Source organism: Panthera onca, chromosome A2 (genome assembly GCF_046562875.1).
Source record: "Panthera onca isolate mPanOnc1 chromosome A2, mPanOnc1 haplotype 2, whole genome shotgun sequence".
NCBI classification, from domain to species: Eukaryota; Metazoa; Chordata; class Mammalia; order Carnivora; family Felidae; genus Panthera; species Panthera onca.
The window spans coordinates 139,448,116-139,474,711 of NC_138340.1; the positions used below are offsets into that span (position 1 = coordinate 139,448,116).

General features: G+C 36.8%; 1 pseudogene; it reads right to left on the reverse strand.

The window, feature by feature from the left end:
- Positions 1 to 23,922: 23,922 nt before the first annotated feature.
- On the reverse strand, positions 23,923 to 24,677 carry LOC132674998 (transcription factor BTF3 pseudogene; annotated as a pseudogene).
- Positions 24,678 to 26,596: the final 1,919 nt, after the last annotated feature.

Here is a 26,596-nt window from a genome sequence, read left to right on the forward strand (position 1 = left end):
AACAACAGAAAGACTATAGAGAATGCGTTAACAACTTAACATAAAATAACAAAATATATAAATAAATAAAACCCAATATATTTGTTCTATCAATAAATATAGCATAAATTCATCTGCTAAGAGGAAGAATTCATATTTGATACTTTTTAAAATTATGTGTTATTTATAAGAAATACATTGAAAACAATGTGATTCAGAAGAAGTTTAAAAATGAGAATCTATAAAAAATGGTTACACAAAGCTAAATAAAGTAAAGCAGGACTTAAAATATACTGTTTTGACAATGAACTATTCAAAAGAGAAATTAAGAAAACAATTCCATTTATAAAACATCAACAACAATAAAACAGGAATAAATGTAAACAAAGGGGTGAAAAACCTATATATTCAAAACTATGACACAGATGAAAGAAACTAAAGACACAAGTAAATGGAATGATATTCCATGTTCATGGATTGCTATTGTTAAAATGCCTACGCTACCCAAAGCAATCTACAGATTCAATGCAATCTATCAAAATTCCAATGGCATTTTTCACAGAAATAGTAAAAAAAATCCTAAAATTCATGTGGAACCACAATACTCCAAATGGCCAAAGCAATCTTGCGAAAGAAGAATAAAGCTGGAGTCGTCACATTTCCTGATTTCAAACTATAGTACAAAGCTATAGTAATCAAAACATTATAGTATTGAGACTTCCAAGGAGACGGCAGAGTAGGAGAACCCTAAACTCACTTCCTCCCATGGATACAACTAGATAACGCTCACAGTACAAATAACACAGAAAACAACCTGATGACTGGCAGAACAAACTCTGCAACTAAATGTAGATAAGAAGTTACACTGAAGAGAGGCACCTGGTGACTCAGACAGTTAAGCATCCGACTTCCGCTCAGGTCATGATCTCCTGGTTCGTGAGTTTGAGCCCTGCATTGGGCTCTGTGCTGACAGCTCAGAGCCTGGAGTCTATTTCAGATTCTGTATCTCCCTCTCCCTGCCCCTCCCCCACTCATTCTCTTCCTCTCTCTCTCTCTCAAAAAAAAATAAACATTTTTAAAAAATTAAGAAGTTACACTGAAGAGAGTAGGAGGGCAGAGACACAGGGAGGGAGCCAAGTGTGTGGAGAAGGGAGAGGAACAGGCTATCCTATTGGAAAGCCTGCATAAGAGGACAAATCTCCATAACATTTGGCTTTGAAAACCAGAGAGGCAAAATTTCATGAGCTCTTACAACCAGCAGGATGTAAACCCTGGAACTTTAAAAAATCAGTAGGCACATGTGGGGAATAAGTTTAGTAAATCCCTGAGCTTGCACCAATGGGTTAATAAGGCTTAGAGTGGAAAGTGGCCACAGGGCAAAAGTGCCCCCAGAGTAAAACAAAAGTGTAGAGCAGGAAGCTGCTTCCACAGGATGAAAGCATCCAAGAATAGTAAACAGGTAAATAGGGCAAAAGACCACCACAAAAGGGTGAAATTGCCTGGGGCTAATTAGCAAAAAAAAAAAAAAAAAAAAAATGCCTTGTTGACCCTGAGGTAGCATGCTATCTTATCCCCTAGGCAAGTTAAGATAAACAGACATGGCAAGTTAAGATAAACAGACATGCCTGCCATAAACTGCCATAAACTGCTTGGTGCCGGGATTTTGTTTCGTATTGACCCAAACCTCGAACACCACATATCTTCAAAACCCCTTTTCTCTCATACACTTGAGTTAATGATCACTGTTTGTTTCATTGTCTCTTTCTGCACATCCGTCATGTTTGTAAGCCTTCTGATGCTAATAAATACAGAGCAAGGACCCTAAGTCAGGGCTCTTGTCTCCTCCGGAACATTAGCCTCTCTCATATTAAATTCTGTGTCCACTCTCTTGCTGGAAAAGAGAGAACTCCAGACTGCAAAGTCTGCAACAGACACAACTCTGGGAGAGCTGGGAGGGTGATAGAAAACTGACTCCTCACCCTGAAAGAGACAGCACAATAAATAGCCCATGGAGATACAGCACTGAAGCAGAAGTTTGAAAATACACCTGGGCATATGGTAGGGACAGTTATTTACTATTCTCCGAGTTCCTTGAGGGACTTCTCCAGGAACAAAGGAACTGACAGGTGTCATTTCCCTACCCAGCCCCCCAGCATAAACACACAGCCACCTACTGGAAACCAAGCCTGCACCAGCATTTACTGCCTAACTTGCTTACACTATGCCCTGCCCCCTCCTACTGGGCCTGTCTCAATCTCAGTGCTATGTGTCCCCCCTCCCTCAGAAGACAGGTGAAAACCTTGCCAACACTACGTCTCCCTACTCTGAGTTTTGCAGGGCCTCAGTCCTGCAGCATTGGTGGCCAGTCACCTCCCAAGGAGGATGTGTGCACCTTGTTAAAACTCCAAGCCCTACCCCCAACCATTTTGCAAGGTGGCCCTGGTGGCTGCACATCCCCTATGGAAGAGGACCAGGACCACCTTGTTAAAAGTGTGCATCCTCCCCACTACTTGCAAGAATAAGACACATAGCTGAATTTCCTAACACACAGAAACAGACACAGATAGTTAAACAAAATGAGGAGACAGAGGAATATATCCCAAATGAAAGAACAGGACAAAATAACAGCAGGAAACCTGTGAAACAGAGATGAGTAATATGCCTGATAGAGAATTTAAAGTAATGATCATAAAGAATTTAAAGTAATGATCATAAAGTATAATCATAAAGTAATGATCATAAAGATCATAATGATCTCAAGATGTGGACTTGAGAAAAGAGTGGAGGACATTAGTGAAATTCTTAACAAAGAGATTAAAAAGAACAAATCAGAGATGAAGAACACAATAATTGAAATAAAAAATACACTAGATGTAATAAATAGCAGGCTAGAAGATACGGATCTAATTAGCGACCTGGAGGACAGAGTTATGGAAAGTAATCAAGCTGAGCAAGTGAGAAAAAACAAATAGGCAAAATGAGAATATATTTAGGAAACACAGTGACTTCATCAAGCGTAATAAAAATCTCATTATAGGGATCCTAGAAGAAGAGAGAAAGCGGGAAGAAAATTTATTGAAGAAACAGTAACTGAAAACTTCCCAAATCTGGGGAAGGAAACAGAAATTCAGATCCAGGAGGCACAGAGATCCCTCAACAAAATCAACCCAATGAGGTCCACATCAAGACACATAGTAATCGAAATGCCAAAAAGTAATGAGTGATGAAGAATTTTTAAAGCAGCAGGAGAAATAAGTTACATACAAGGGAAACCCCATAAGGATATCAGCAGATTTCTCAGCAGAAACTTTGCAGGGCAGAAGAGAGTGACATGATATATTCAAAGTGTTGAAAGGAAAAAAAATCTGCAGCTGAGAATACTCTATCCAGCAAGACTGTCATTACGAATATAAGGAGACAGAGGATCTCTTTTGCATTGTTGGTGGGAATGCAAGCTGGTGCAGCCACTCTGGAAAACAGTATGGAGGTTCCTCAAAAAACTAAAAATAGAACTATCCTACGACCCAGCAATTGCACTACTAGGCATTTATCCATGGGATACAGGTGTGCTGTTTCAAAGGGACACATACACCCCCATGTTTATAGCAGCACTATCAACAATAGCCAAAGTATGGAAACAGCCCAAATGTCCACTGATGGATAAATGGATAAAGAAGAGATGGTATATATATACAATAGAGTATTACTTGGCAATCAAATAGAAGGAAATCTTACCATTTGCAGTTATGTGAATGGAACTGGAGGGTATCATGCTAAGTGAAATTAGTCAATCAGAGAAAGACAAAAATCATATGACTTCACTCATATGAGGACTTTAAGACACAAAACAGGTGAACATAAGGGAAGGGAAACAAAAATAATATAAAAACAGGGAGGGGGACAAAATATAAGAGACTCATAAATATGGAGAACAAACTGAGGGTTGCTGGAGGGGTTGTGGGAGGGGGGATGGGCTAAATGGGTAAGGGGCACTAAGGAATCTACTCCTGAAATCATTGTTGCACTATATGCTAACTAATTGGGATGTAAATTTAAAAAAATAAAAAATTAAATTAAGGAAAGGATATAAGGAGAGATAAAGAGTTTTCAAAACAAAAGTTAAAGACGTTAATGACCACTAAACCAGCCCTATAAGAAATGATAAAGGGGACTCTCTGAGTGGAAAGGGAAGACCATAAGCAAAGGTAAGAAAAGCAGGAAGTACAAGAGCAGTGCTTATTTTTACAAAAGTTAAAAATATATGTTAAAGATCAATCAAAATTTTTAAAAAACTGTAAAGTATGATACCATACACCTAAAACATGGGGAAGAGAGGAGTAAATAGGTTCAAACTTAAGTGACCATCAGCTTAACATAGACTGCTATATACAGAAGATATAGTATATAAACCTAATGGTAAATAGGTTTACCTATTTACCAAATAAAAAAACAGTAATAAATATGCAAAAAAATAAAGGAATCCTAGTATATCACTAAAGAAAGCCAACCTATGGTAAGAGAAGAGAGCAATGGAAGAAAGGAAAAGAGAAGATCCACAAAAACAGAAAACAGTGGTACCTGGGTGGCTCAGTTGGTTAAGCATCTGACTCTTGATTTCAGCTCAGGTCATGATCTATGGTTTGTGAGTTTGAGCCCCACATCAGACTCTGCTTTTGATAGTGCGGAGCCTGCTTGGGATTCTCTCTCTCTCTCTCTCTCTCTCTCTCCCTCTCTCTCTCTGCCACCCAACTTGTGCATTCATTTTCTCTCTCAAAATAAATAAATAAACATTGAAAAACACAAAACAAACAAAATCGCAGTAAATACATACCTATCAGTAATTATTTGGAATGTAAATGGACTAAATCCTCCAACCAAAGACACAAAGTGACAGAATGGACCAAAAAAAAAACAAGACCCATCTATATGCTGCCTTCAAGAGACTCACCTCAGACCTAAAGACACATGCAGATTAAAAGTGAGAGGATGGTGGGGCGCTTGGGTGGCTCAGTCGGTTGAGCGGCCGACTTTGGCTCAGGTCATGATCTCACAGTCCGTGAGTTCGAGCCCTGCATTGGGCTCTGTGCTGACAGCTCAGAGCCTGGAGCCTGCTTCTGATTCTGTGTCTCCCTCTCTCTCTGCCCCTCCCCTGCTCATGCTCTGTCTCTCTCTGTCTCAAAAAAAAAAAATAAAAACATTAAAAAAAATTTTTTTAAGTGAGAAGATGATGAAATATTTATCACCCAGACAGATGTGAAAACAGAGCCATGGTAGCAATACTTACAATAGACAAGATAGACTTTAAAAGAGACTGTAACAAGACAAAGAAGGATGCTATGTAATCTTTAAGGGGGCAAATCAACAAGAAGACATAAGAATTGTAAATATTCATGCACACAACATGGGAGGACTCAAATACATAAAACAGTTAGTAACAGGTGCACCTTTGGTGGCTCAGTCAGCTAAGCATCTGATTCTTAATTTCGCTCAGGTCATGATCTCACAGTTCGTGAGTTCAAGCCCCGTGTCAGGCTCTGTGCAGAGACAGTGTGGCTCACGACCCTGAGATCAAGAGTCACATGCTCTACCAACTAAGTCAGGCAGGCACCCCAGAAACAGTGGCTTTGAATGACACTAGATGAGATGGATTTCATGGACATATTTCAAACATTCCATCCTAAAACAGCAGAATACACATTCATTTCAAGTGCACATGGAACATTCTCTAGAATAGATTACATATTAGGCCACAAAACAAGTATCAACATAATAAAATAAAATAAAATAAAATAAAATAAAATAAAATAAAATAAATCAAAGTTATACCACACATCTTTTCTGACCATGCTATGAAACTAGAAATCAACCACAAGAGAAAATTTGGAAAGAGCACAAATACATCAAGGTTAAAAAAACATGGTATAAACAATGAATCGGCCAACTAAGAAATCAAAAAAAACAAAAATTCCAGGAAAACAAATGAAAATGAAAACACAATGGCCCCAAATCTTTGAGATGCAGCAAAAATGGTTCTCAGAAGGAAATTTATAGCAATCCAGGCCTACCTCAAAAGCAACAAAAATCTCAAATAAACAGCTTAACCTTATGCCTAAATGAGCTAGAAAAAGAAAAACAAACAATACCAAAACTCAGTAGAAGGAAGGAAATAATAAGATTGAAGCAGAAATAAACAAAACAGAAACAGAAACAAAAAAAACACAACAGGACAGATCAATGAAACCAATAGCTGGTTCTTTGAAAAGATCAACAAAATTGATAAACCTCTAGCCAGACTCATAAAAAGAGAGGCAGGTGTGGGAGGGAGAGAAAGAGGACTCAAATAAACAAAATCAGAAATGAAAGAGGAACAATAAAAACCAACGCCACAGAAATACAAAAAACTTTAATAGAATATTATGAAAAATTATATGCCAACAAACTGGACAACCTAGATGAAATGGATACGTTCCTAGAAACATAACCTACCAAAACTGAAGCAGGAAGAAATAGAAAACTTGAACAGACTGATTACCAACAGTGAAACTGAATCAGTAACCAAAAATTCCCAACAAACAGAAGTCCAGGACCAGGTGAATAGGTGAATTCTACCAAACATTAAAGAAGAATTAGTATCTATTCCTCTCAAATTTTTCCAAAAAATAGAAAGGGAAGGAACCTTCCAAATTCATTCTATACCCCTATCCCAAAGACAGATACAGGCACAGCACAAAAAAAGGACTACAGACCAATATCTCTGATGAACACAGATGCAAAAATTCTCAACAAAATATTAGCAAACCATTTCCAACAATGCATTAAAAAAATCATTCACTACAATCAAATGGAATTTATTCCTGGGGTGCAAAGGTGGTTCAATATTTGCAAATCAACCAGCATAATATATCACATCAATAAGAGATAGGATAAAAACCATATGACCATTTCAATAGATGCAGAAAAAGCATCTGACAGAATACAACATCCATTCATGACAAAAACTGTCAACAGAATAGGTTTAGAGGGAACATATCTCAATATAATAAAAATGTGATATGAAAAATCCACGGCTAACATCATACTCAATGGTGAAAAACTGAGAGCTTTTTCCCTAAAGTCAGAAACGAGACAAGGATGTCCACTCTCACTACTTTTATTCAACATAATACTGAAAGTCCTAGCCATAGCACTCAGACAAAAGAGAGGAATAAAAGGCATGCAAATTGTCAAGTAGGAGATAAAACTTTCACTATTTGCAAATGGCATGATCCTACATATAGAAAACCATATAGATTCCACCAAAAAACTGCTAGAACTGATAAATGAATTCAGTAAGGTTGCAGTTTTCAAAATCAATGTACAGAAATCCACTGCATTTCTATACACTAACAATGAAGCAGCAGAAACATAACTTAAGAAAACGGTCCCATTTACAATTGCACCAAAAATAAGACACTTAAAAATAAACCTAACCAAAAAGGTGAAAGACTTGTACTTGGAAAACTATAAAACACTGATGAAAGAAATTGAAGATGACACAAATACACGGAAAGATATTCTATGCTCATGGATTGGAAGAACGAATATTGTTAAAATGTCTATACTACCCAAAGCAATCTATAGATTTAATGAAATCCCATCAAAATGACATAGCATTTTTCACAGAACGAGAACAATCCAAAAAATTGTGCGGAACCACAAAAGACCCTAAATAGGCAAAGTAACCTTGAAAAAAGAAAATCAAAAGTGGAGGTATCACAATTTCAGACTTCAAGTTCTATTGAAAACTGTAATAATCAAGCAAGCAATAAATAAATAAATAAATAAATAAAAGAAAAAAACTGTAATAATCAAAACAGTATGGTACTGGCACAAAAATAGACATACAGATCATAGGAACAGAATAGACAGCCTGTAAATAAACCCACAATTATATGGTCAATTAATCTATGGCAAAAGAGGCAAGAATATACGATGAGAAAAAGTCTCTTCAACAAAATGGCGTTGGGAAAATTGCACAGCTACATGCAAAGGAATTAAACTGTACCACTTTCTTAAAGCACACAGAAAAATAAACTTAAAATAAGTTGGGGACTTAAATATGATACCTGAAACCATAAAAAACCTACACTAAGAGAGTACAGGCAGTAATTCCTTTGACATTGGCCATGGCAACATTTTTCTAGATATGTCTCCTAGGCAAGGGAAACAAAAGCAAAAATAAACTATTGGGACTACATCAAAATAAAAACTTCAGCACAGCAAAGGAAACAACACATAAAACTAAAAGTCAACCTACTTAATGGGAGAAGATATTTGCAACGATGTATCCAATAAAGCGTTAGTATCCAAAATATATAAAGAACCAATATAACTCAACACCAAAAAACCAAATAATCCAATTTAAAAATGGGCAGAAGACAGGAACAGAAATTTCTCCAAAAAACACATACAGATGGCCAACAGACACATGAAAAGATGTTCACCATCACTCATCACCAGGGAAATACAAATCAAAACCACATTAGATATCACCTCACACCTGTCAGAATGAATGGTTAAGATCAAAAACACAAGAAACAACAAGTATCAGTAAGGATGTGGAAAAAAAGGAACTCTCATTCACTGTTGGTGGGAATGCAATCTCTAGATGGATAGATAGATATTCCAATACACATGCATAATGGAATATATACAAAATAATACTGCATTATATATTACATATATTCCATTATTATACATTAATATATATTAATGTATATATTATATAATACATCATAATTACATTAAAATTAATGTATACACACATTAATATATATTATATATTTTTATAATAATACGTATGTGTACATATGTATACATATATGTGTACATATGTATACATAATACATATATATAATGGAATATATCTGGCCATGAAAAATAATGAAATCTTGCCATTTTTGGCAACATGGATGGAGCTAGAGAGTATAATGCGAAGTGAAATAAGCCAGTCAGAGAAAGACAAATACTATATGATTCCACTCATGTGTGAAATTAAACAAAACAAATGAAGAACAACAAAAAAAGGTACAAACCAGAGTCTTAACTACAGAGAACAAATGGATGGTTATCTGAGAGGAGGTGAATGGGAGGATGAGTGAAATATGTGAAGGGGATTCAGAGTGCACTCTCATGATGAGCACTGAGTGATATATGGAAGTGTTGAATCACCATATTGTACACCTGAAACTAATATAACACTGTATGGTAACTACACTGGAATTAATATTTTTTTTTTTAAATTTTTTTTTTTCAACGTTTTTTATTTATTTTTGGGACAGAGAGAGACAGAGCATGAACGGGGGAGGGGCAGAGAGAGAGGGAGACACAGAATCGGAAGCAGGCTCCAGGCTCCGAGCCATCAGCCCAGAGCCTGACGCGGGGCTCGAACTCACGGACGGCGAGATCGTGACCTGGCTGAAGTCGGACGCTTAACCGACTGCGCCACCCAGGCGCCCCTGGAATTAATATTTTTTAATTTGTATATTGGCTATAAACCATTTATTTTTAGTAGACATAGAAATAAGAAAATTCATGCACAAATGTTATCATTAATATTTGAAATAATTTTTCCTTGGAATGTATACTTTTATAAGTAATTTGTCAAAGAAATAAATCTATCCAAGTTCTAATATGTTAAAAAAAAAAAGGTATAGGGGCGCCTGGGTGGCTCAGTCGGTTGGGCGGCTGACTTCGGCTCAGGTCATGATCTCGCGGTTGGTGAGTTCAAGCCCCGTGTCGGGCTCTGTGCTGATAGCTCGGAGCCTGGAGCCTGTTTCAGATTCTGTGTTTCCCTCTCTCTGACCCTCCCCCGTTCATGCTCGGTCTCTCTCTGTCTCAAAAATAAATAAACGTTAAAAAAAAAAAAAAGGTATGGTATTGGCATAAAGGCATGTAGATCAGTGGAGCAGTATAGAGAGCATAGAAATAAACCCATGCTTATATGGTCAATTCATTTTCAACAAAGGAGCCAAGAATATACAATGGGGAATGATAGTCTCTTCATGAAGTAAATAGTGTTGGGAACACTGGATAGCCACCTGCAAAAAAATGAAACTGGACTCCTATCTTACACTATACACAAAAATCAACTCAAAATTTTTCCAAAGAAAACATACAAATGAGTGGCAGGTACATGAAAAAGTGCTCAGCATTACTAAACATCAGAGAAATGCAAATCAAAACCACAATGAGATACTACCTCATATTTGTTAGGCTGGCTATTATCAAAAAGACAGAGATAACAAATGCTGGTGTGGATGTGGACAAAAGGGAAGCTGTGTGGAGTGTTGGTGGGAACACAAACTGGTATAGCCCCTATGGAATATGGTATGGAGGTTCCTCAAGAAATTAAAAATAGAACTACCATGTAATTTAGCAATCCCACTTCTGGGTATATATCCAAAGGACACAAAAACATTTTCTCTAAGAGATATCTGTACTTCTACGTTCATTGCATCATTATTCACAATAGCCAAGGTGTGGAAACAACCTAAGTGCCCATTAACGGATGAATGGATCAAACAAACGTGGTATATGGATGCCTGGGTGGCTCAGTCGGTTACACATCCAACTCTTTATTTAGGCCCAGGTCATGATCTCACAGTATGAGCCCTGCTTCAGGCTCTGTGCTGACAGTGGGGAGCCTGCTTGGGATTCTCTGTCTCCCTCTCTGCCCTTCCCTCTCAAAAATAAATAAATAAACATTAAAAAATAATGTGGTATATACATATATAAAGGAATATTATTCAACCTTAAAAAAAAGAAGCAAATGCTTTCATTTGCAAAAACATGGATGAAACTGGAGGACATAATGCTAAGTGAAATGAGCCCTACAGAGAAAACAAATACTGCATGGCATAACTAATATATGAAATCTAAAAAAAAGAAGAAGAAGAAAAAAAAAGTCAAACTCCTAACACACAGAATAGAAAAGTGATTGCCAGGGGCTAGGGCATGAGGGAAATAAGTAGAGGCTCGTAAAGGGGTATAAACTTTAAATTATAAGATAAATGACTGAGGATCTAATGTATACCATGGTAACCTAGGTTGGTAATGCTGTTTTGTATAATTGAAATTTGCTTAGCGGTGTCTGGGTGGCTCAGTTGGTTCATGAGTTTAAGTCCCCATCAGGCTCTGTGCTGACAGCTGGAGCCTGGAGCCTGCTTCGGATCTGCGTCTCCCTCTCCCTCTGCCCCTCCCCAACTTATGCGTGCATACGCGTTCCCAATCTCTCTCTCTCTCTCTCTCTCTCTCTCAAAAATAAACACACATTAAAAATTTTTTTTAAAGAAATCTGCTTAAAGACCAGAATTTAAATGCTCTTACCAAAAAAAGGCAATTATGTGATGTGATGGATGTGTTAATTAATCTTTTCACAATGTACATATGTCAGATCGTCATGTTGTACACGTCATGTATCTTACAATTTTATGTGTCAATTATATCTCTATAAAACTGAAAAAAAAACAATCTGTTTGGCATAAACAGTAATTGTAGTTCTCATTTACTGAATGCTATGTGCCAGGAGTGTTTTTAACATAACACATCCAGTTCTAAAAGCAACCCTCTGAGGCTTCATAGCTCCATTTTACAGATGAAAGAACTGAGGCACAAAGAGATTAAATAATTTATTTAAAGTCACATAATGTCTTTGGAGGATCCAGGATTCCAGCCCAGGTTTTCTAGCTCTGGAGTCTGAGGTCCTGCCTGTACTATTCTGTCTTTACAGTCCAATAAAAGAAATATTTAAAATATGTATTTTTATATGCATAGAACATTTTCAAGAAAGATACACTAGAAATTGGCAAAATAGTAGTTTCCTTTAGGAAGAGTGTCTCAGAATGAAGAAATGTTTACTTTTTATTTCAATCTCTCTATTTTTGTTGTTGCTTTATTTGAGGAAGAGTTAAAGATTGTTCTTCATGTAACATTGGATATATACAAAACTATGTAATGGAACTATGTAATGGAATATTTTGAAGCATAATAAAATGAATTCCTGTGAATTACGCATCTTAGAATATTACCAATACTACACATTACCAATACATCAAGAATTCAGTTCTACTGTAACTTTCTAATCATGTGAATATGGTACTTTTTTTTTTAAAAAAAAGTTCAACTGGAGGTATTTGGATGGCACAACTACACCACTTTTGTATTCTTTATGAATTTCTAAATATTTTTTAAGAAATTAAAAAATAAAGTGGAGCGGTGGATTAGAATGTTACCTCCTCAAAAATGTAAGAGCTCTGAGTCCCAGTTACACAGGGGGATGTGAGAGCATGATAAACCTTGCAATGCCCAGGTTAAACCCCTATGTTCCTCACTGGAGACAATGTGAGACACCAGTGAAATATCCATTGTAAGTTCATTTAACAGGTTATTTTATAACCTCTCAAAGGGCAAGTGGATTCCAGAGGGAAAATAGCAATTTTATGCAAGTACTTTGCTTAAAAAAATAAGCGTATGAAAAAAATTACCCATGTCTAGAGACTCTTATCACTATTAACAATAACATGAGAACTTGTCTCCACAGGTACTATCCGCTTTTGTCACTCTACTCTTTGTCTTTGCCAACATCACTTTTGCTTTAAAAGAAGAAGAAGAAGAAGAAGAAGGAGGAGGAGGAGGAGGAGGAGGAGGAGGAGAAGAGGAAGGAGAAGAAGAAAAGAAAAAAGTGCCTAAAAACCTTGGAACCCAACGATCTTTCCTACATGAGTCTGGGATGAACAAGCACGTATTGTTCAACAGTTCTATAATAAAGTTAAGGACCTTTAATAATAATGTCAGCACATTGATGATATTGTCAAAAGCTTTATTCTAATTCTGAACACACAGGCAGAATAAGCTGCTTATTGGTGCTTTTAGGTGTTCTTTTAAAAGCCTTTAAAAACCTGGTTTTTAAAATCTTTAAAATCTTTAAATATGAAATCTTTAGCACTTAATGGAGACGTTTCAATTCTTGAGAAAGCTACTTACGTGAAATAATGTTTTTCATTAACAAATTGAGCCCCAACAAAAATTTTCAAATAAATTCAAGTTTCTTAGAAATACATTTTATATAATACATTCTTTTCAAGTGATAGTTTACTTCTTTCACTACAAACTATTGAAATGACAATTCAGGAAATTGGATGTGAAGATGCTATTTGAAACACTACAAACATAAAAAACATATCCTTCAGCATAATCTTGGCATTGCTGGCACAGATGTGATTTCAGCAGAAGGATCTTAAAAGTATGAGCCAACAACAAGCCATGTTTCTAGAATAATCTATGCATTTTTACATTCATTTTAGAATACATTTTAAATACATATAGGAGCCACTTGAAATAATGTATCATTCTACTTCCAAACAGTTACCACTGTTATTATTTATATTATTGCTACTGTTCTTTGAATATAATTTATTGATGGTCTAGTAGATGTCAAGAATCTACTAGATGCCTTGGGGCGCCTGGGTGGCTCAGTCGGTTTGAGCCCCTGATTTTGGCTCAGGTCATGATCTCACAGCTTGTGAGTTCGAGCCCCACATTGGGCTCTGTGCTGATGGCTCAGAGCCTGGAGCCTGCTTCGGATTCTGTGTCTCCCTCTCTCTCTGCCCCTAACCCACTCTCATTCTATCTCTGTCTCTCTCAAAAATAAATAAACATAAAAAAAAGAAAAAAAGAATCTACTAGATGCCTTATCTAATCTACAAAATTCCTCAATTCTTTGATGAGGAAATGAAAGGTGACTCAAGGTCCCACTGCAGGAAAATGGCAGCAATAGCCTATAACCTGAGCTCAACCACCTTAAAAGTCTCTCTTTAATGACCGATGCATCCTCCCATGTTTCTGTATATAAACCATAGTTTTTCATCTGGGTTGGAAATCAGCATTCACTGTAATTTTAAATTAAATTTTTAAATTTAAATTAATTTTACATTGGCACTTAAAAAACTGGGGCAGCTAATCAATCTGTAATAAACTGGCATTTTTATTCCTTACCACTGAACTCTCCATCAGTCTTCCTTCCTCTCCTCATACAACATTTTAAATCCACCTATCCACACAACTTTATGATCAAACCAAGTGCTATGAAATACATTAGGGATGACCCAGAAAGCAAGATAAGAGACTGATACCTTCAGCAATTTGAAAGGTGATAGAAAAAATTACCTGTGGCATAGGCCAGCTTGAGACATAGGCTCAGATAGTGACTCAAGAGCAAGATTCTTTGACATTTTAGGAGTCTTTGATAAATGCTACCTTGTGTCATAGATTGGAAGCTGACTCTGAAATAGTGATTGGCCTGCAGAAGGTTTCTAGGAAGTGCCCCTGTGGAAGGGAGGGATCAGAAGCAAGATGGGGCAAAGGGAGAAGGTAGGCTGGGATGCAGTCCCAATGAAGGCCCATCTGACCCTACAGGCAGCTCTGCAGCTGGGATGGCCCTTCAGCAATATCCAAGTTGAGGCAAAGGTGCTAGGAAACTATACCTACTGATTGCTCGGTTTTCAAGGCTGCTCTAGAAGGAAGCCAGATCTTGGGAGAGGTAGTTTTCTTCAGCTGAAGACATGCCACAAAGGTGTTACAGCTGCAGACCATCTTACAACAGTATCTTCAGCAGCTGAAAGGGGTCAGAGCCACACATCACAGGTTCACCACATGTTATGGGTTGAATTGTATCTCCCAAAATCCGTATGTTGAACCCCTATTCTCTAGGACCTCAGAATGTGAACTTATTTGGAAATACAGTCACTGCAAAGTAGTTAGTTCGTTACTTAAGTTGAGGTCACACTGGAATAGAGTGGGCCCTTAATCCAATCTGACTCACAAGGGGGAATTCGGAGAGATGCACACTGGGAAAACAAGTTCTCACTCAAGACCCACAAACCCACATATAACTCAGTGGTTCATCCCAGATGCAGACCCATACACAGATGCACAGGGAAGATGTAGAAGTCATAAAGGACCTTTCTCAGAACAGCGGCTTCTCCTGACTTGTAGGAATGCTTTAGCTTTCCGAAGAGAACAAAAACTGCTTCTGATGAGAGCTCCTAGGGTCAGACTACAAGGCTCTGACCTGCCTTTTCACCATGTATTTTAATCATTTAGATGAGACACTGATGTCATGTTAAACCTTGAGAAGAACAGACCTTGGAGGAAGTTACTTTTGTGTGACAGAACCAATATCCAAAAAGATTAAACAATAAGATAAACCTAAATGATGAAATACGTCACAGAAATATGTAGTATCATGTCCTCTGTTAAAAATAAGTGCATTTATTTATTTCTTAATGTTTATTTTTGAGAAAGAGAGAGAGACAGAGCATGAGAGGGGGAAGGGCAGAGAAAGAGGGAGACAGAATCTGAAGCAGGCTCCAGGCTCTGAGCTGTCAGCACAGAGCCCCAACACAGGGCTGGAACTCACGAACCACGAGATCATGACCTGAGCTGAAGTCGGATGCTTAACCGACCTAGCTGCCCAGGCAACCCAAAAATAAGTTTAAATACAGGACGAGAAATAAATATATATTAAAAATGACTTGTAGGTTTTCATGGACCATAAGCTCATTTCGGTCAACTATAAAGAGACTGGCCAGGGGCTAATGAGATAGCAGTCTTTGTCAATGAAGTCCAAGACGAAAGCAGAGATTGTCCAGCTCTCCTCCAAGCTGGTCAGACCACACCTAGGGTGTTCAATTCAGGTATCACATTCCCCAGGGCTCCTGCCAAACCAAAGTCTACTCAGAAGAAATTAGCAGGATGATCAATGACCCATGTCATTTCACGTTCAGAAGAAAATGGAAGAAACTGGGAAGAATTTACCATAAAACAAACAGGAAACAAAGGTTGAAAACCTACTGTAGACAAGAGATTAAGTTTGCTCTGATGGGTCCTGAGAAGCAGGGCTTTCTGAGACACCAATCACTGTTAGTTGAAGAGGAACTTAGGAACCATTAGAGCTCTGCAGAGAAACAAACAGAGAGCAATGAGCTCCCCGAAATTTGTTCCAGGTGTGTCTCACCCCCTTGCCAGGCATAGCAGAGAAAATACGTACATCAGATAGAGAATATGCCTTCTGTGAACCAACGTTCTGTGATTCACCCAACACCTCAGCGCATACTTGCCACCTGTTCACCAGCCCCTTTGCACTTTGTATTTCAATCTTCTACCTTCCAGTGCCTGCCAGGCAGGTGCTTAGTAATTGTTAGCAATTATTACCTTATACACACTCTTCCTTCTCTGTCCTAGGTCTCTAACCTCTTCTGTCAACTTCTATGGGCTTTTTACTCCTCTCTTCCCCCCACCCCCAACAATATAGGCACTTGTAGCCTTAACTAAGGTGCTGCTGGGAAGCTGTGAGTGTAGGGAGGAAACTCAAAATATGGTGAAGCCTGTCCCCTCTTATTCTTCCATCTGAGCAATTCCCCCACTGCATCTTACAAAAACAGGAAGACTAAAGACAGTTTCCAAAGGCCCATTTCTTGAACTAAACCACGTGATAATGCTGGTAAGATAACACTGTACAAGGGAAGCAGTGAGGAAAACCATGCACAAGTCTCTCCGTCTGCTGAACATCATCTTTTCACTCATGCTGCTGGTGATAACACTTCTCCAGTGGCTTAGTGTATCAGCAACCTTCTAAACCAACCACATAAGTGTGGGCCACCAGCGCCCAAATTAATTAGCATTGTGAAATCATTACTGTGCTAGTCTGTGCAAACCCTTTTCTATCCCCACCTTTATCCCACCATCCCTAAAAGATATAAAACATGGGCTCAGAAGAGCTTGCCCTATGATACTGCTATCATTATGAACACAAGTGTATTGGGAACAACAACAACAAAAGGTTTCCTTAAGAGAAAATACAAGTAACAGCATTAACTAAGTTACTGCCATCAGAAACTAAAACTCCCCATGCTGTCAGTATCTCCCTCTCCTGGATGTCCTTCATATCCAGATTTTTCTGGTCCCACCTGGATTTGCTCCCTGCCAACTACAGCACCATTTCTTTCAAGCCCTCAGCTGGGTCCTTGGTTCCTTAGATCGCTTGAAACCGAACATTTATTTTCCAGAGCCTTAATAAGGTTTCTTTCTTTGCGGTGATACCATACGCCCTACCCTATGCTCACCACACGTTCCCATGCTAGGTATTTAGGTGGGGAGGGGGAGATGGAAGAGAAAAGTTGCTAGGCAATCACCGGTCACCTTTGGCAATAATTTTGCAGTTCACAGATCCCACACCACCACCACCACCACCACCACCACCACCACCATCACAAGAATAGTTTGTCCAACTCATACCACATTATCCACTGGTGACGTGCCACATTTGAACTTTTGTTCACAATCTATTAATTGCAAAACAGCCCAATTCTACTTCTAACTTGCCCTGGCTTGTAAGCAGGTCATCTTCTGCTACTACCTCAGTAGAGAGAATGACTCAAAGGGAGAGGCCAAAAGAACCTTTTATTCCAATTCACTGTGGTTCATTAAGACAACCTTAGGAGTGATTAACTGACCTTTCAGTTACCTACAAATTCTAAGCCTATAGAAAATTAGAATAAACCAAATCTTTGGATGGTGCCGGACTCCAGGAAGCAGAGGCAAGTCCTTTTCCCAGAGGATTCGGCTCTGAATGCAGTTAGAAGCTGCTTTTTCTGTGACCTGTTGAAGATTATCTTGAAACAATTTAAATAAAGTGTCCCCAAAAAATCCAATAATGCTGTACTAATTTTAACTGACAAATCTAGGTATTTGTGACTTTTAAATGTTAAGTAGTTAACTTATTCAAACTCCAAAAGGTAGGTCCTTAATAACATTTCAATAATAGGAAAACCTAGTAGACCACAAATGTCTCTTGATTAAGAAATGTGTAATATGAGGGAAATTATGCATGTATATGTATGTATGTGTTGTGTATATTAAAAGTAGGACCCATGGGGCCCATTTTATGTTGACTGGAAAAATAAACACAAAATCAGGGATGGAGTTAAGCTTAAAACCCCAAATATTAATTTCTTATCACCTTCCAAGCAAATGCTTTATGTATCTTAAAATATAGCCATCATTCTTTTTCTTTTGATAATTCCTATCTAACAGATAACAGGATAAAGGGGCAAATGTTTAAATGTGCCATAAAACTTAAACTATTGTAAATATATTTTTTTTCTTTAACACTGAGGAAGGTAAAGTCAAACAAATTAAAAAAAAAAACCAACAACTGAGACCGAGTGAGTCCTCTTCAGGATACCAAAGACAAACACCAGGCTGTTTTAATGACATTATAAGTTTTAACGAAAATATAAGGACAATCACTGGTTTGACTGATATTTCCTGAATGGAATTTTTTTATCAAATACACATCCTGGTTTGCTGCAAAGTAGATATATCTTAGACTTTCTGAATTTCTCTTCTTTTTACTGGGACTACTTTCTAATACCTTTTGAATTGCATATTTGTTACTTCTGGCACCATGGTACACAGCACGGGGAGGCAATATATGCCTAGTTTCTAGCCACTATTTTCCATGCAGTGTAAAAACCGACATCTAAAACAAGTACTTGCTTTTCTGAATATAACGACAACTTCAATTCTGCAGTCCAATTAGGTAAGTCACAGTGCTTGATATAAATTCTCCCTCTGCTAGATCTAATTGGTAACAATTAAATTTCACCAGTAGGTCTATTCCATATTATCTTAAAATGTACCATCCCAACTTAGCCACAGGTAATAGACACTGTTCTGAAAAGGACTCTCAAAGGTAAAGCTACTTTGCAATTACAGGACAGCGTGAAACTTCCATCTGTCTGCCCTTCTGTATTCAACAACCACAGTCCTTGGGTTTCAGCCAGCTAACAAGAGACAATATATTGCCATCCTTCTTATTAGATTATGCTGTTGACAGTATGATAATCCATGTGTGTGAGCAAGGCTGAAAAGAAGGTGAGTGAACGGAATTGTCTTTCTTCACAGCAAGCCCGTGAAAAACGTCATTTAGATTTTGGCAAAAGACACTGCCCTAAGAACATCCCTGGTTGTAGTTCTGTGTCTGCACTGTTCAGACTGTATCATCAAAACACCTGCTTGATCTGTTTGTTCTTTGCCCCCACTCCTACCCCATGTTGTCAGCTTATTGAAGGCAGGAAATCCAGTGTGTATTTCTCTGAGATCCCTAGGGAACCTGTGATCTTCTCTGAACAGTAGGGGATCAATGAGGACTTGTTTAGCTAATTTGTTTGCCACTCCTGTTTGCCAACAGTTCACAGTTACACCACATCACTTGATACACTGCTTCAGTGAATCCCTTATAGGGCCTTATAACAGTGTCACAGAATGGAAAAGCACAGGAGACAAAGGATACTAATACCTGGATTTGGGTCTCAGTTTGCTGCTAACTTAGGTGAAATGGGAGACGCTTTGAAAAATTCCCTTCATTGGGCTTTCAGACTCCTTGACATCCTCCCACAGATAATCTTTAATGTCACCTTTTCAGTAAAGTCTTTTCTAACTACCCTAGTTAAAATTATAACCACTACCAGCTCCAATCTAGCAGCTCTCTCCCCTGTTCTTGTTTTATTTTTCTCCATAGCACTTAATACCATCTCACACATTAACCTATTTACTGACTGCCTCCCCTCACTAGAATGTAAGCTCCATAAAAGCTTTTGTCTCTTTTAACCAAAGTACCTCCACCAGGAACAATGCATGGATGATTGCAGATGCTCATTAAATATTTGTTAATAAGCAATATACAACTACCATTCCACCCATGGGAAGGAGATGGAATTAACAGATTGGAACTAGACTAGGGGTCCATGGCTTTAAGATCTGTGGGCTTCTTTCCCAGAAGATAGACTACATAATGCAACAAAGAAAAATAAATGACATTTGCAAATTCCCCATTATAAGTCCCTCTTTGTTTAGAAATTATGCAAACCCAGTCTTTGTGTTTCTTCTGGAGAATAGGAAGAAGCTTACCCTCTAGTGTCCTGTTTAGTAGAAATTATCAAGAGAAAATGAGTGATGAGTAGATTCCAAGTTACCTAAAGCATTTGCTGGAATTTGGCACCCCAAAGAAAATTTTAAAAAGGGGGTCATAATATCTCCTTTGGGAGATAGCACTTCAATATAGAAGAGATTTACTTGGAAGTTTCAAGAACCTCTCTGTCCATGGTCCATTCCCAATAAGGAGAGGGTAATGAGAACTCATGGCCCAGAATTCTTCAATAACTGAAGAATCCTACCTTCAGGCAAAGGACTGGAAGCAACAATGAAACATCTCAGTATTGATCAGTTTTCTATCTAGCAGGGCATAAATGGATTGAAAAGATCTTTAGTATGTTCTGTCTCTTGGTGTCCTTCAATTTTCCATTTTATTGTCACTCGAAAGAGTTACAGAATAATGTAGCCTAGAGAGAAGTGCCGTGAGAAAGAGCCTTTCTGGCAAGTATATATGATATTAATTATTCTAATCCTTCCCCAAAGGCTCAGAACCCCAGATACCTGGGTAACAGTAAACTGGGGAGAGGAAATGCACAGTTTTATTTCTTGTTTTTGTTTTATTTTAGGACTCTTGGACAAACAGTCTAAGTTGAAATTGATACCCAGGGACTTGACGTGCCATTAGAGCTTAATTGTTAAAGTGAAAGCATATAGGAATGAAATAATAAATGGTTTTCTGGCCTAGATTTGATTCTGGGTAGATCCACTGGATCCAGTTAATTCATAGAGTTATCCAATGGTCATTTTTCTGGGCCATGAATGAATATACTTAGTGGTTGGCAGAATTAACACATTAATTTCTTGACATGTGGGATAAGAGATGTTGCAGTGAAGGAAACCAAATGGAAGCTTCTGAATCTTGCCTTACCTTATCTGAGATAGTGAATAAATGAGAGAATTCCACTTCCAGTTAGAATATATACAGTAATGAGACTATTACTCCAACACTACTGCCAACAAGCTCAAAAAGCTTAAAAAAATAACAACCAAAAACCTAAATCATGGCTTTATTTAACTGATGAGAGGGCTTAGGACACAAACCAAAGTAAACTAAAAACTAAAAACTAAAAACTAAAACCAAACTAAAAACCAGAAAATGATGAGATGCTTCTACTTCTGGCAGAGCACTGGGAAGAGGAGGAATACAGCCTTGACAATGGAAAGGGGAAACCAATCAAACATTTAATAAGCCTCTGAGAGCAGAACATGTGGATTGGAATCCCAAGGAGTCCCCAGCCAAGAGCAAGTCTGCATCTACCTTAGTCTAACATTTCCCATAAGTTTTCATCAAGTACACAAGGATTATATACCAAAGATCGGTTATAATGTGGCAGAACCGAACAAAAAAACAAAAAACACTGCCTGGAGCACTCTTCAGGAACACTAATCTGGAGCAGTGCAATCTAAGCACTGATGAATGAAAAGTTCTGATACTGCCAAAAAAACAAAAACAAAAACAAAAACAAAACAACCCCACACAAAATTCAAACCAGAGGTGAACTGAATTTAACTAAAGCTACAACAAAGTCCAGATTCAGTTCAAAGTCCAGATATGATAGTCTTAGTGTCCTATACTGGTGACCTGCCAGAAGAAGGATCACCATATTATCTACTTCAGTCTCTACAATTCTCTTACACATAATATTGGGCCATATAGTCAAACAATATAGGATATAAGAAGAAACAAGAGAATCTGGTTCATGACCAAGAGAGGAAAACCATGAATAGAAGCAGATTCTCTCTTTCTCTATATAGCTATCTCTGTATCTCAGACTGTAAAATATCCCATAATTAAAAGATAGTGATTTTAAAGTAATTATAAACATTAAAAGAAATACTGGAAAAGATAGACAAAATGTGAAAACAGATGGAGAATTTTAGAAGAGAGATGAAAATCACACAAAGTTAAAAGAAATTACTATAAAGGAAAAATATGGTATCAAAATTAAGAATTCAAGCAATAGGCTTAACAGCACATTGGATACTGCAGAGGAAAAATAAGTAAACTTAAAGAGAAGTAATAAAAATTACTCAAATTGAAATATAAAGGGAAAAAGGAATGAAAAACAAAACAGAACATCTTAAATTTCTGAGACAAATATTCAAGAGTCTGGTACACATATACGTGGAATGCCAGAAGTAAGGGAGTAAGAAAATGGAACAAAAGAAATATTCAAAGAGATAATGCAATTTACCCCAAAGCGATAAAAATACATCATCCCATGAAGACAAAAGTTTCAGTGAACCACAAGTGGAAACACACACACACACACACACACACACACACACACACACACACTTATGCGCAACATAGCCAAACTTCCGAAAAACAAAGGTAGGAAAAGATCTAAAAAAGCAGAAAGAAGATAAAACACATTATATACCGAGGAAAACTGGCATCACTTCTCATCAGAAACAATAAGAAAGCTAATGGAAAAGGCTAAAAGAGAATGGAAAAATATTTTAAAGTGCTGTAAGAAAAAGGAAAAGCCAACCTAAAATCCCATATCCAGCAAAATTATTCTTCAAAAATGAAGATGAGATAAAGGCATTCTCATTAGCAACCTGAAAGATTCTGTCTCCAGGAGATCTGTACAAGAAACACTAAAAGAATTTCAGACTGAAGAAAAATGCTATCAAATACTGGATATGAGGAAAGGAAAAAAAGCACCAAAATATATATATATTAAAAATTTTAAAGATTATTTAAAAGATTATTGATTATGAAAAAGAAAAACAAGTAACATTAGTAATGTAAAGTTTATAGCATATACAGAAGTAAAATATATAAGAATAAGAGAACAGAAGTCAGGAAAAGGAATAAAAATACTTGCATTGTATTTTAAGGTTATTATACTCCTCATGAGGTAATGGACTATTACTTGAAGATATTTTGTGACAAAATATATATCATAATCTCTAGAGAAAACACTAAAGTCAAATGAGATACAGCTAAAAATACAATAGAGGAGATAAACTCGGGTCCTAAAACATTACTTCATCAAAAATAAGATAACAGTAGGGGATAAAAGAAAACAAAATGCAGATGGTAAAATTAGAAGAGGAAAGTAGACAAATCCACAATTATAGTTGGAGATTTTAACAGGTTTCTCTCAGTAACTGGTAGAAAAATTAAGCTTCTCCCCAATCACTAAGGATATATAATATTTGAATGACACTATCAACCAACTTCACTTAATTAACATTGAGGAAAAAAATCACAATTAAAATTTCATAATACACATTCTTTTCAAATGCATAAGGACCATTTGCCAATATTTAAAAAGTCAGTATTTCAAGTACTTAAGGGGCACCTGGCTGGCTCAGTCAGAGGATGCAACTCTTGATCTCGGGGTTGAGTTCAAGCCCCTCATTGGGTGTAGAGATGACTTAACAATAAAATCTTAAAAAAAATAAAAATAAAAAATTAAGTATTTAAAATGTCAATATTTAAATGTCAGCATTTAAAATGATAAATGTATAACAAAGTATGTTCTCTAACCATGGTGGCTTTAGATCAGAAATCAATAAAAATTAAGGCATCTAGAAAATCCCTAATATTTGTAAATGAAGTAACACACTTCTAAATAACCCATGAGTCAAAAAGAAAAAATTATAATGCTAGAAAATATTTTGTACTGGAAGGTCATTAAAAGATTGTAGTATATTAGCATATCAAAATTTGCAAGACACAGCAAAAAGTAGTGCTTCAAGAAAAAATTTATTGGTCTAGATATTTACATTAGAACAAAAAAGCATAAAGTCAATTATCTAAGCTTCCACCTTAAAACTTATTTTTCTTTTTTTACTAGGCAAAGAACTTTATTAATCTTATTTCAAACTTTATTCCCAGGCTTCTTCAGCTTAATTTAGCTGCAAAGAATGAATTGTGTATAAGCAAAAACTGAAAAGAGCTGCAATGTCCAAGGGCTTGGGCTTAAAAATATTAGAGACCTAGATTTTATCAGATCCATGAACAAAATTTTTAGAAAGCAGTCATAATATAAAATAGCAGCTCCCAGTAACTGCTTCAAGTTTTTTCTTCTTCAGAAGATGGCTCAATCCAGTCTGCTTCATTCTTGGAAGCTTCATCAAAATTCTCCACAAAATCTGGAACTTCATCATCCTCCTCCTCTCCGGTAGCAAGTGGTGCCTTTCCATCCACAGATTGTTTGGGCAGAGCTTCAGCCAGCCTTCTTAAACTCGTCAGACTGTCTGCACCAAGTTGGTTTAAGATACTGGGTAGCATTTCTGTCAGCTGCTTTGTCTCAGCATGGCCTGTTCGCTGCCAGGGATGCCTGAACTTTAGGGTTGTTAAAATGGATCACTGCTCCTTAGTTTGTGAACATATTCACTTCTTCAATACCAGAGATATTGTTTACTCCTAACTTCTTTAAGGAGAACTGATGTTTTTTTATCATCTGCGGTAGCTGTTCTATGAACCGCCTTCTTCTTTCGGGGAGCACTTCCTTTCCCACCAATGCGCACTTGTGCTTGCAGTTTGGTGAGTTTCTCCTGGTTCATGATAGTTTCTTTCATCTTGTTGGGGCGGAAATGGGACCGCGCGCAGGGGACTAGGGTTGGCGCTCAGGTGGTCTCGGGTGGACCAGCTGAGATTAGGCGCACACACATGGGGACGCAAGATGGCCTAAAAACTTATTTTTTAAGTAGAGTAAATTAAGTCCAAAATAATGAAAGAAAGAAAACAATAAAAAGGATGGAAATCAATACGATAGCAAATAGACAATAGAAAAAAATCAACAAAATGTTTTAAAAGTTTAATTGACTTTATAATCCTCTAGTAAAGACTTATCAAAAAAAAAAATAGAAGGCACAAATTACTAATAGCTTTCTGAAGGCTGAAATGGGGACCCTTCTGAAGATGAAATGGGGACATCACTACAGATGCTACAAATATTAAAAAGATAATAAGTGGATATTTTGAACAAGTTCATGCCAACGAATTTGACAGATAAAGGAAATGAACAAATTCCTTGAAAAATACAACTTTTTAAAGTGGACAGGAAAAAAATTAGAAAATCAAATAGCTTTCTATCTATTAAAGAAAGTGTATTTCCAACTAAAATCTTGTAACAAAAATAACTGCGGGCCCAGATAGCACTACCAGTGAATTCTGTTAAACATTTAAGGAAGAAATAATTCTAACCTCACACAAACCATTTTAGAATGAAATCTTGCCATTTGCAACTACATGGATGGAACTGGAGGGTATTATGCTAAGTGAAATGAGTCAGTCAGAGAAAGACAAAAATCATGACTTCACTCATATGAGGACTTTAAGACACAAAACAGATGAACATAAGGGAAGGGAAACAAAAATAATATAAAAACAGGGAGGGGGACAAAACAGAAGAGACTCATAAATATGGAGAACAAACTGAGGGTTACTGGAGGGGTCTTGGGAGGGGGGGATGGGCTAAATGGGTAAGGGGCACTAAGGAATCTACTCCTGAAATCATTGTTGCACTATATGCTAACTAATTTGGATGTAAATTTAAAAAATAAAAAATAAAATAAAAAAAAAAAAGAAAATGTAAGAGGAGGGAATACTTCCCAAATCAATTTAAGAAATTAGACCTGAAAAGACACAAACAAGAGATGAAAGATTCAGAATAATTTTCTTTAGGAACACAGGAACAAAATAATCTTAACAAAACATGAGCAAATCAAACTCAGCAGCATATATACTATATAAGATAATACAACATGATCAAATGGGGTTTAATCCAAAAATTCAAGTTTGGCTTAACATTTCTACATCGATCTATGTAATTCACCCAATTAATTAACAGCATAAGGAGGGGAATCATTATTATTTTAATAGATGGAGGAAAAGTATTTGACATCTTAATAGAAAAAATGTATTCATCATAAAAACTTAGCAAACTAGGAAGAGAAGAAAACTTCTTTCTGATAAAGTGAATCCTTGGAAAACTATAGCTAACATTATACATAATGGTAAAACACTGAACTCTTTTTCATTAACACTGGAAATAATGCAAATGTGTCTGCTGTCACTTATTCCATTCAACATTATAATGCAAGTCCCAGCTAATGTAATAAAGCAAGAAAAAAAGAAAGAAAAAAGAAATATTAGGAAGTATAACCATTGATTGCTACACTCTAACTACATGCAAACATACATAGAAAACCCAAATGAATCTTCAAAAACACTTATAAAATAACTAATAAAATAAAACATAAATAAATAACACTAGTAATAAAACTACTAATCCTAATGAATTTTTAAGGTGATCGAATACAAGATCAGTATGCAAAAATCAAAGTATGCAAAAACTGTAATCCCAAACACTTTAAAATTACATTTAAAAATGTTTTAAAATAAATTTATAATTCAATAGCAAACATCATACAATTAAGAATAAATCCAACAAAGGGCGTGTAATACATCTACCTTGAAAACTACAAAGCATTGCTGAAAGAAACTAAAGAAGACATAAACTAATGAAAAGATATATGTCATTCATGAATTAAAAGACTCAATATTGTATTTCCTGTCTCTCCAAATGCCATGCAATCCCAGTCAAAATTCCAGTAAGGA